Genomic DNA, 10751 nt, shown 5'->3' on the forward strand with positions numbered 1-10751 from the left:
AAACTGCAGTAAATTTAGTGTGTTTCTCTTTTAGTCTAAAAAGAATCTGAGAATGCCACCATTTTTTATATCTTGTAATATATGGAGTTTTATTTTCTACAAAAATGTTGTTCTGGAATCTAGCAAGCTACAGATCTGCTTTGGTATTAAGTCATTTTTAAATTTTACTACAACCACAAGTATATTTTGGGGTCAATTCATCAAGAAGAATCTCTTCACTCTATGTTATGAATACCCTTGGAATTGGGAGTGCCAGGTGGTCGGGTGTACTCATTTAAGTCCCCTAAAGACATTTAAAGCCTCACCAAAAATGTTTTATGTTCTATATAAGCACCCTTTAGCAGTTCTGGTAGAACCTACATTACGTTGAACAATTGGCATTGACAGCATTCCTAATAAAACATAATAGAAAAAAATCTCAAATCACAGTTTAGTATGTGGTTAAAAAGCTAGTAAACTTTTATATGAATTGCATCAAATGCCAAAGTCATTTTGTAACTATTCTCCATGAAATGCATTTCAGAGTAAAAAGGAGCATTGACCTTTCAACTCATCATAATAATGGCACATTGTGTCTTCTCTCCCAGTAAAGTTACTTAGCATGGGAAACAATTTCTGACACTGGCACACATTATGACACATTTAGGCAACACAATTTAGGCATTCAGAATATGCAGACAGTTCTAAGTAATCTGGATGTAGCCCTGAAAATTGTGACAATATTTACTTCTCTTTAGTCATAGCTAAAGTTATGAAAATCATTGTTTTATTTGTTAACTTCTGTACCTGTTTGCTTGTTATAAACTCCTACACATGCTATTAAATTCTTCAAGAGGTGGTTTTAGTGGTTTAAGTACTTTAATGGCTATTTTAAAAGTGGGGGCGGTAATAATGTATTTTGGCAAAGCGTAGCGGTCCATCTCACTCAAACTAACGATCAAAATTTTTTTATATTGATTTGAAAAGGGATGAGCAGTGCAGTCTCAAGAACTACAACTGGTAATATAATAATTTATATTAATGCAGCACCTTGGGGTAACAGGACACTACAGAAATAAGAGTAGGCATTCAAAGGTGGGTGCACAAGTGTTTATACAGTAAACCTAATATTGGGTGTTTCCTATTTGTCCTCCTTTGCCCTGTGAAAGTGAGACTTTACCTTAAAGTTTATTGGGGAAGGTTCAGGTTTTACTGCCAGATTCACTTTCTGGTTAAAAAAAAGGTCATCCTGGGACAGGAAATGAGAAGCAATCTCTGTTTGTACCCCTGGAAGCTTTTAACTGTTGTTTCCCTGGTGCAGATTTTCCTTCAATTCATATCCAGTGAGTCCCTAAAACAGAAAGTGATAGTCAATCTCTCTAATGGAGGCCATTCCATGGTCAATGTATGCACAAATGCAGTGCAGCCAACCAGCCCAATCACGTGCCGTTGCCCACCTTACTCTTTCTACTTCAACAGGTATGTGAATTGGAGGGGAGAGCGCCCTTACCAACTCAAGTCAAAGGCAGCACTCCCTGCTGTTTATAATGACAGCACAGCTGCACTGGTATTTTAAACAGTAGGAAGAGCTCCCCAAAGTTTTACATTAGCATGTCATTGTGGGCAGGTAGGAATAGTGATGTAGCAGTAAATCAGAGAATAGGATATCCTATTATATATTTTATCAATATATTGATCAAATATCAATTGAGAGAGCCCTAGTTTTCAACATATTTATGTTAGATTGGACAGTTTTTTTTCACATCTCATATCTAATCTTATAGTATTGATCAGTGCATGACCACCATGACAGATGACTGCAAAGCAGTAAAACCCATAAGTTTAGTTCAACTTAAAATATACTAATAAAAGTATTTTTTGTGTACTTAATGAGTGCAGAAAAATTGTTGATGCTGCCTAAAATGCAGTAAGCTTGTAACATCCTATATATTCCCTGTTTGCTTCACTGTAATTTCAATTTTTATGTGTTATCATTCAATCAAATGTCTCTGAAGTGGGCACTGCTTGAACTCCAGAAACTTAAACATATTCCATGTCCTTAAATGAACTGATCAGTCTGCTTACATAATCAAAAGATGCTTTCAAAACATATACAATGTATAACATTACAATACTTACACATTGAAGCAACTCTTCACTGTCAAACACTTCACTGCATTCCACAAAGGACACACTTTTCTTGTCTAAGGTATTTCAAGGCCCATGACTCTTAATACTTAATACTCAACATTCACAAATCAATTTAGGTGCATAAGGATAAATCTTAGGTTTTCAATAACACCAAATGGCACTTTAACCTGTATTAATAAAGTACTTCAGCATTTATGGTACATGGTCTGCATCTAGTAATAAAAACCAGTACATATTATAAAATGAAGTTGTCTCCAAAGCTAGCATTTTAACAATCTAATATAAAATGTATCCTTATATGAATTTACATGTATGTTGCTAAAAAAGATATAATGTGTACACATTTCAAGCACAAAAGGTCTAACCACAAGAGAATAATAAATAATAATTTTGTATGTGTTTATTATCCTCTTTTGTGTATAAATATAGGTTGTTAAAAAGAATATATTACTTATGGGCTATACAATGTACTATAGTATAGATCCCATGTTTTTTGTTCCTGATGAAGCGGTATTTCTCTGCAAAACGCGTTGAACTAAAATTGTTTTGTGAATTTCTTTAAAACATTTTTTTAATATGTGAATAATAAATTGTATTTTTTTATATTATATTTGTTCTTCATTGAATGCCTAAATAGTCCCTCTTGCAGGCCAGTGCTGAGTGCTGGCTTTGAAAACAAGTTTGCTATTACACCTTCATGAAAACCAAAAGCCATACACCTGTGAAGTGCTGTGGAGCTTCCTAGAGTTATTTTCTGGTAAAAAATGGAAAGTTTAAAAGCGAACCTGTTTCTAGATCACTAAAGTATTTGTATATCCTGATCTAAAAGTAAAAGCACATTAAAACAAGCGATTACTAACCTCTGTATCATTAAGCACTTTACCAATACCAGTACCAACACCTTTCAGTGCCAGGCTTTTTTATTTTGACATGGAAAAAAAATAGACACATAGTTAAAACCCAACAAACAAATATATACACATATTTAAAACCCAACAAACAAATATAGACACATATTTAAAACCCAACAAACAAATATTACAAAAAAAGAAAATATATGGTAGTTGCTTTTTAATGTTGGACAATATTTGCTCTATTGTTTTTAAAAGCATAAATATCAGAAAATAATACAAATAATACACATTACTTGATTTGTCTGGGACATCTGTGGATACCAATGATGCCCATTTAGCTCCAGCAGGAGATATGTAAAGTACTATTATCATTGCAGTTGATGCATACTTCTTTCAACGATAATAAATAGATGAGACATCAAGTAGATGTAGGTAAGTCATTTGTTTATTATTTGATGGAGGTAATATGGAGGTAATAATATGGGGACTTTATGCTACAACTGAAAATGTTGCTGTTGTTGTTGGTAACATTTTGAAGTCTAAATACACCTGAGAAAGCAGATTCTGCGAAACGTGTCAAAATTGGGATTGGAAATATTTGTTTGCGTACGTATCAAATATGCAGAATATGTCTCTCTTTTTTTAAACGTATAATAAATTATGATTTTTTTTAAACAGTTTGGATAATGTAATCGGATGGTGAGGTGCCTTTATAGTCCATTTATATATTAACTATAAATATAATGTGAATATTAAAACAATACTTTACAACAAAGAGAATGATTAGTCTTTTGTAAACAGTTCTAACATTAAAATGGTAATGAAAATGTATTGTGCCTTATAAACTGCTAACAGCAGTTTTCACATGAAGAGTTGTAACAAAATATTACAAAAGCTTACAGCCGTATCAGCTAGGTACAGGAAGAAGACATTCAATTTTGTGCATGTTAGTGTTACTTCCTAGCTTTATACTCATTAGGCATTTTTTCTGTTGATTGCACAGTAATTCAATTACATTCTTCCTACAATTATGTCAGAGGCCATAACCTTGCTCCATCTCCCGACTTTTTTTTTCCCTGCTGGGGATGGCTGAGTGCTAATCACACTGCTCAGCTCACATCACACTGTGTGAGATTATTAGTGCAATCTGTTTAAATCCTCCAATAAAGAGCCCAGGAGCAAAGAATTTTTCATTTGTTTTAAACAAGTGAAGTAATCAGATATAATTTTGTGTGTGATTCTGTTCCTAGAATACATTGGAGGACATTTACAAAACTAGGGCAAGATGGAAATAAAGCAGTTTTTGTGCTTTGTTTTCAAAATGTAATTTAATACATGTAAATTATAGTGTACAATTGCATAATACGTAGAAAATCTACTTTTATTGTCTTCAATTGCTAACTTTCTAATGATATCTATTGTTTTAAAAATGCCTCCCATGATGCATTTTTTTGTGATTGTGTTACTAGTAATAGAAAATGCCTAACAGTAATGTGGGATGACTAATATTCAAGTACAACATGGACCACAATACCTACAATATGTGGGAAGTTCTGTTTTTTGGATATGTGAATATATCTGAATTTACTTTTGGTACAGGTAGTCCCCGGGTTAGGGACATCCGACTTACGGATGACTCCTAGATATAAACAGGGCTTCCCTGCTCCCTCATCTGCAGGACAGAGGCTTGGACAGGGGTTTGCATGACTTGGAGAAGAAGTCTTTTGCTAAACACAGCTAAGGTTGTGGGTGATCTTAAGAGTGGAGCTGATCTGTAGCATCTTGTAACTCTTTAATGACCAAGACAAACTCTGCCATTGTTTCTGTTTGCATATCAAAGTACAGCTTGCTCCAGCAGTTAATGAATGTCTGGGCTCCATAAAGTTTTTGCTTTGTTTGTAATTAGCTTACAGTGAGGATTTTAAAGAGTAAAGCCACGTACACACGTGCAATTTTTGTCGTTGGAAAGGATCTTTCAAGATCCTTTCCAACGACAAAGGACTGCACGATGCATGAACGGTGCTGTACATACAGCACTGTTCATGCTCTATGGAGAGGGGAGGGGGAGAGCAACGGAGCGGCACCCTGCTGCGCACTCTCCCCCTTCCCTTTCATTAGGATTGGTTGTCGTCCATCGTCCGTGGATCCGCCAGGACGGTCGTTCGGACGATGGACGACACCGACTGTACACACGGCAGATTTTCACCCGATATCTGGCCGATGCCGATTATTGGGCGATAAAAATCTGACTTGTGTACGTAGCTTAACCGACACCATGCTGTCTAATAATATGCTGAGACAAACATTATTTATTGAAAAATGTACCTGTTTCGACTTACATACAAATTCAACTTAATTTACCCTAGATCTCCATGAATAGAGAAGCAATTTTTTAATGATAAGTGGTATATTCAATAGATAAAAAATGCTCCAAAGGTAGAGTTTTTTGCCTGATTGCTGTGTTGCATATGATATATATACCAAATGTTTTTCCCAAACACATTTCTCACATCCTTCTTAGTGACTTTTCTCAGGAAATCCTCATTCCATTGCTCTTTTATCGGAGTGTGGCAAAGAATCATGCAAGGCTGAAAAGATGTATATGTATATATATAGATACTACTTATGAACTACTAATATATAACCAAGTAGTTACTATTTCCGCTTATCTTGATACATGATGTATGTTATTCTACATTGTTATACCTTTTACATTTTTCAGACATAATGATAAAATAAAGACTAATGAAATAAATGGTGTCCCTAAACCTTGGGACACAAAAATGTTTTCATTTGAATACTATCTATACTCTTAGAGGTTTCTTGTTTCTAGCATTCAGTAGGAATGTTTTAGGACATCACAGAAATTATATAACATTCTAACTCCCTTTCACCTCCCATATACAAATTGGATGAGGTGTGATATGTATTTTATGTAAGTGTAACTTTCACTATAATAGAAGAAAACACATAAAATAGAAAGTTGCCATTGTTTACCTATTCTCCCGAAACCGCTTGTTGTCTCTCTGCCATGTTGATCCAAGTCCTTGATACTTTTTGAGTCATTGGCCCTGATTTATTAAGGATCTCCAAGGCTGGTGAGAATACACTTTCATCAGTGAAGCTAGGTAATCCTGGAATGGATTTCCTCAAAGTTATTAGCTATTAGTTAACATGTTTTCAATCCTAAACCAGATCCATTCCAGGTTTGCTGGATCACCCAGCTTCACTGATGCTAGTGTATTCTCACCAGCCTTGGAGAACTTTAATAAATCAGGACCAGTAAGCACAAGCAAAGTAAATCAGGAGGTCCGACTTAACACTGATTTTACTTGCTGCATGTTTTCCCAGGAACTGTGACTGAGATCAATGGATCAATATATCAGCCTGGCAACTAGCATTTGCAAAATAAAGTCAACAATGGAAGCTTATTATATTCCTTTTATACAATTTTCTTTTATCCTACTCTTTGGATATTGAAATTGCTGAAAAACCTAAAGGCACAATGGTGGCTTTTTTAGCTAACCTTTTACTTTGCAACAATTGTGCTATTTGCTCTTTAACTAAAACTACAAGACTGAACCTGTTATTAGCAGCTGCAATATATTTGCAGCTCCGCTGTAGGAAAAATATATAATAAATCACTACATTGTATTTTACAAGGCAATAAACAAGCACATCTTCAATGTTTTGTTGTAATCCTATTTTTACTTTTTCAATCTGTAAATGTGATGGTCATTGAGTAGCACTTAGCTGAGACGTCTAGGATAAAGCAGCAAGAACGTGTGTAAGGGCAGTGAATGCACATGGGGGATGGGCTCATGTGCAGAACTACAAAGAGTGATAAAAAAGGGGGTCTGTCTTTTTCATAGAGAGTAAACTACAGCATTTTTCGAGCTTTACACACTCTTTTAAAGTGCAAAAACTTTGTAAAAAATCAATTATTTATTATTATTATTAGCTTTTAATAGTCTGATATGCTGTATTTTTTTTGCAATTGGCATTGTGCTTTTGAAAGGCCTTTTGAAAGGAAGCGACATACACATAATCACATGTATACTTTCATGTACTTAAACCTAATCCCTATGGAAGTGTTCCCCTAGGAAACAAGCTTCTTTCCTGTCAATCAACAAAGAAATTAAGCCATCAAGAATGTTCCTTAATAAGAGAGGCCATTAAACCAAAAGAAAAAGTATTAATATTTTGTATATTTCTGCATGCAAATAAGAGCAATGAACATATACCTGTAGGCAATTGCTAACAAACATTCACATATCATATCATACATATCATACTAAGCTGTAAAATTATCTTGAAGTATTACTATTTTATAATCCATTGCAAAAAGGATTATCGTTGCAGTGCTGGAAAGACCAGACGTGTCCACTGGTAACGTGGCAGCAAGCACAAAAGTGGATCTTGGTACATAAAGTAGCAAGATAACAGACAGGTGGGGAATCAATGGGGAACAGGCCCAGTAGTGAGACTGGGAGTTTGTGTGCAGATACGATACAGGGGAGAAGGATAGGGGACAATAGTTGTGGTGGATGGAGTAGAGGTGTGAGGTTTTCAGGCATAATGGTCAGAAGGGTATGCAAACACATTGCAGACAGGGGAAAGGTGTGTTGGCTCACTGGTGGTGGGGAGGGTAAATGGAGGTGTATTGGCTATTTAGATACCATCATATTTCCATGGGCAATGGTACTATAGCAAAACCAAACACTTTGTACACCTATACGAAAATTGGAAATGTTACAAGACATGAGTCATATGCACATATTAGAGGATATGGGTCAAGCTGGCATCAAAATTGTACCCATTGCTCTCTGTTGAAACAATGTAGTGCATGCACAGTTCTGAACAACTGAAGCAAATGTTTTTTAAACTAATCTGGATAATGACATTTTCCCTACATGCTAGAAGAAACATACACATAAACTGCCCTATTCTTTGGGCATTGTCTAAGTACTACCTGAATACCCATTTTAGTAGTAATTGATAACGTATTTGATAATAGTTTCTATAAAAGCCCTCAGCAAGCTTTTCTTAATATCAAAAGCTTTATTGCTCAAGAAGATAAAGGATATGTATTGAGCATTTTGTTTAAGACAGAGGGTGATCAAATCTAATGTATTAGAGCATCTAGCCAAATAATGCTAACTGGTAAGTGCTCAATTATTCCATCCACATAATAATGTCAGTGAAGATAAAACAGTAGTTGGCATCAGCTATTGACAGTAACACAATTGTGTTTTTAATCGTGCAATATTTTTTGTACTTTAAATATTTAATTGCACTTACTGGTGGCATAAGTAGAAGAGATGAATGTGACGGCTGTTTGGAAAACAACAGGTAGAAAACAGCACTTTTAGAACAGTTTGGCAATCTAATGTCTTTATCTCAGATCATTATAATATCTCAGAGGTTAGCATGTTGGCCTTTGCAGCACTAGGTCCCAGGTTCAAATCTCTGCCAGATCCCAAAAACATGTAGTTAGGTTAACTGGCTACCCCCCAAAATTGACCTTAGACTCTTTTAATAACATATGACTATGGTAGGGACATTTGATTGTGAGCCCCTTTGAAGGAGAGTTGGTGACATGAGTGAGTAGGGACATTGTACAGCGCTGTGTAATATGATGGCGCTATATAAATAATACTGTGTAATACCATATATTTATATTTTTTTAATATATATATATATATATATATATATATACATGTGTGTGTGTGTTTCATTCTTTTGCTGGCTATAGATTATAAAACATTCAAAATCAGATGTGTGTGGTTAACACTATGTTCAAGTAGGCAATCTGGCTGTAACTTGGCCTTTGCTTGCTCACTGATGGTAATTGGTCCCCCTTTTTCCAGTGAATCAAAACAGATGCAGGAATTAAATCAAATGCAACTATAGTGCAGTACACTCTCAACCGAAAATGAAAGGAACGCCAAAGAGCTCCCAAGAAGCACCTTAATATACACAGTTTACTAGAGTTAACTGAAAGACTTATTTTAGTGGCAGACAAACTTTATTGGAGAGCTGCAGAGCTTTAATAACACATTGGTAATGGTAAATCTCTCAGGTCATTTACAGTCTTTGGTTGTACCACATGTAAGTTGGATAACAAACTCAATTCCAAGCAAGTTCAGTAATAGTTCACCTGTTCTTTGTGGGAAAAATGAACTGTCACACTAGAGAAGTTTAGCTTTACTCAGCTTATTCAGCCAGAGCATTGCTGTATGACAGCTTACATTCTGCTGCTTTTATAATGTTAACAAGAAAATTGTAAAGAAGGATGTTGTGCGCTTCCACTCAGGTCTATGAAGTGCTAATTGTGCCCTAGCTTTCCAGAGCATGTGTGCATCACACCCCCACCAAGTGTGCATCACGCCCCCACCAAGTGTGCATCGTTCCTTCTATGTGGTCCTACTAAATAACATATGTATCATGTCTTCCACATGGAATCAGCCAAATAGACGGTGGGTGATGGGCTAAAATATGTTTAAAGGGAAAAAATAATTTATAATTAAGCTACAAAATCTAAAGTTTCTAATTTTTGTGTGTTTTGAAAGGTTTCATTAGTAAGAAAGTAAAATCAGAAAACACAGGATAAATAGTAAACAGCAATCAGAATACTTACTACAAAATTAGTATCTTACATAACATTAGGGCAGTAATAAAGTCTAATATTAAATTTGGGAGTGTTTTTTTTTCCTCTCTTTAACTTTAGGGGCCCATTTAGATCCTCACAGTGGGTAAAACCCAGTTGTGGTGCACATAAATGTATGTTGCATTAGGAAGACCAATGAAAGGTAAAGAACTACCAATGCACCCCAATTTGCAAAGAAATCCCCTACCCACAAGACCCTTTTATCATATTGCAACACAAGGCACTACCATGCATTGCCTTAGGCTACGTACACACTTGCAATGGTTCTCATCCAATAATCGGCTCAGAGCGGATATAGGACAAGAATCTGGCGTGTGTATAGGGCTCGTTGTCCATCGTCCAAACGACCATCCTGGTGGATCCATGGACGATGGACGACGAAAGTCCATAATGCTAGTAAAGAGGGAGAGAGTGTAGCGGGGTGCCACTTCGTCGTTCTCCCCCTCCCCTCTCCATAGAGCAGAACAGTGCTGTATGTACAGCACTCGTTCATGCATCGTGCAGTCGTTAGTCGTTGGAAAGGATCATGAGAGATCCTTTCCATCGACAATTATTGCTCGTGTGTATGCAGCCTTAGCGTGGTTAAGTGCCAATGCATAACACATGCATTACTGCTAATTGTGTTAATGTGTGAGTAAAGATCTAATTAAGCCCCAAAGTTCATCATAGTTGTTAGCATACCACTAAAATAGAAATGAGTCAGAATAAATAGTATTTCACAGACACCCAACATTTACTGACAGCACTGGGTAAAGTATAACCCCCATCAGGACATACAGAGGAGAGATGTTTTAAAATGGCATCTGAGGGTGAAGTGGTTAAAAGAAAACACAGAGGATCTTGTTGGTAATACGTTATCTAGCAGAAAGATATGAAAATAAGCTCTCATCAAATTAATAACTTGCAGTAAGCTTAGTTTCAGTGATCAAAGACATCCCTGAGGAACAACAACCAGCAAGGCAAAATTCTGTAATAAATGTTATAGCATGGTTTATTTTGAATATTCTCTTCACTTTCCACTTTCCAGTTTAAAAAAAAAAATACAATTGTGACTAGTCCAGTGGGGGCAATTGTATTAATAATCTGTAATTCTAGAG

At 35.8% G+C, this 10751-nt stretch overlaps 1 long non-coding RNA gene across 3 annotated transcripts in view; it reads right to left on the reverse strand.

The window, feature by feature from the left end:
- The window catches only part of LOC140343123 (uncharacterized), a 60560-nt gene that overhangs the window by 31012 nt on the left and 18797 nt on the right, over nucleotides 1–10751 (reverse strand). Inside the window, exon 1 of one of the 3 annotated variants that reach the window (XR_011923256.1) lies at nucleotides 1160–1814. The exons of the other annotated variants lie outside the window; for them this stretch is intronic. This is a non-coding gene — a long non-coding RNA (uncharacterized lncRNA). Of the gene's footprint in view, nucleotides 1–1159; nucleotides 1815–10751 lie in introns of those variants that run through there. 3 annotated transcript variants of the gene reach the window in all.

The sequence above is a fragment of the Pyxicephalus adspersus genome, chromosome Z (genome assembly GCF_032062135.1).
Source record: "Pyxicephalus adspersus chromosome Z, UCB_Pads_2.0, whole genome shotgun sequence".
NCBI classification, from domain to species: Eukaryota; Metazoa; Chordata; class Amphibia; order Anura; family Pyxicephalidae; genus Pyxicephalus; species Pyxicephalus adspersus.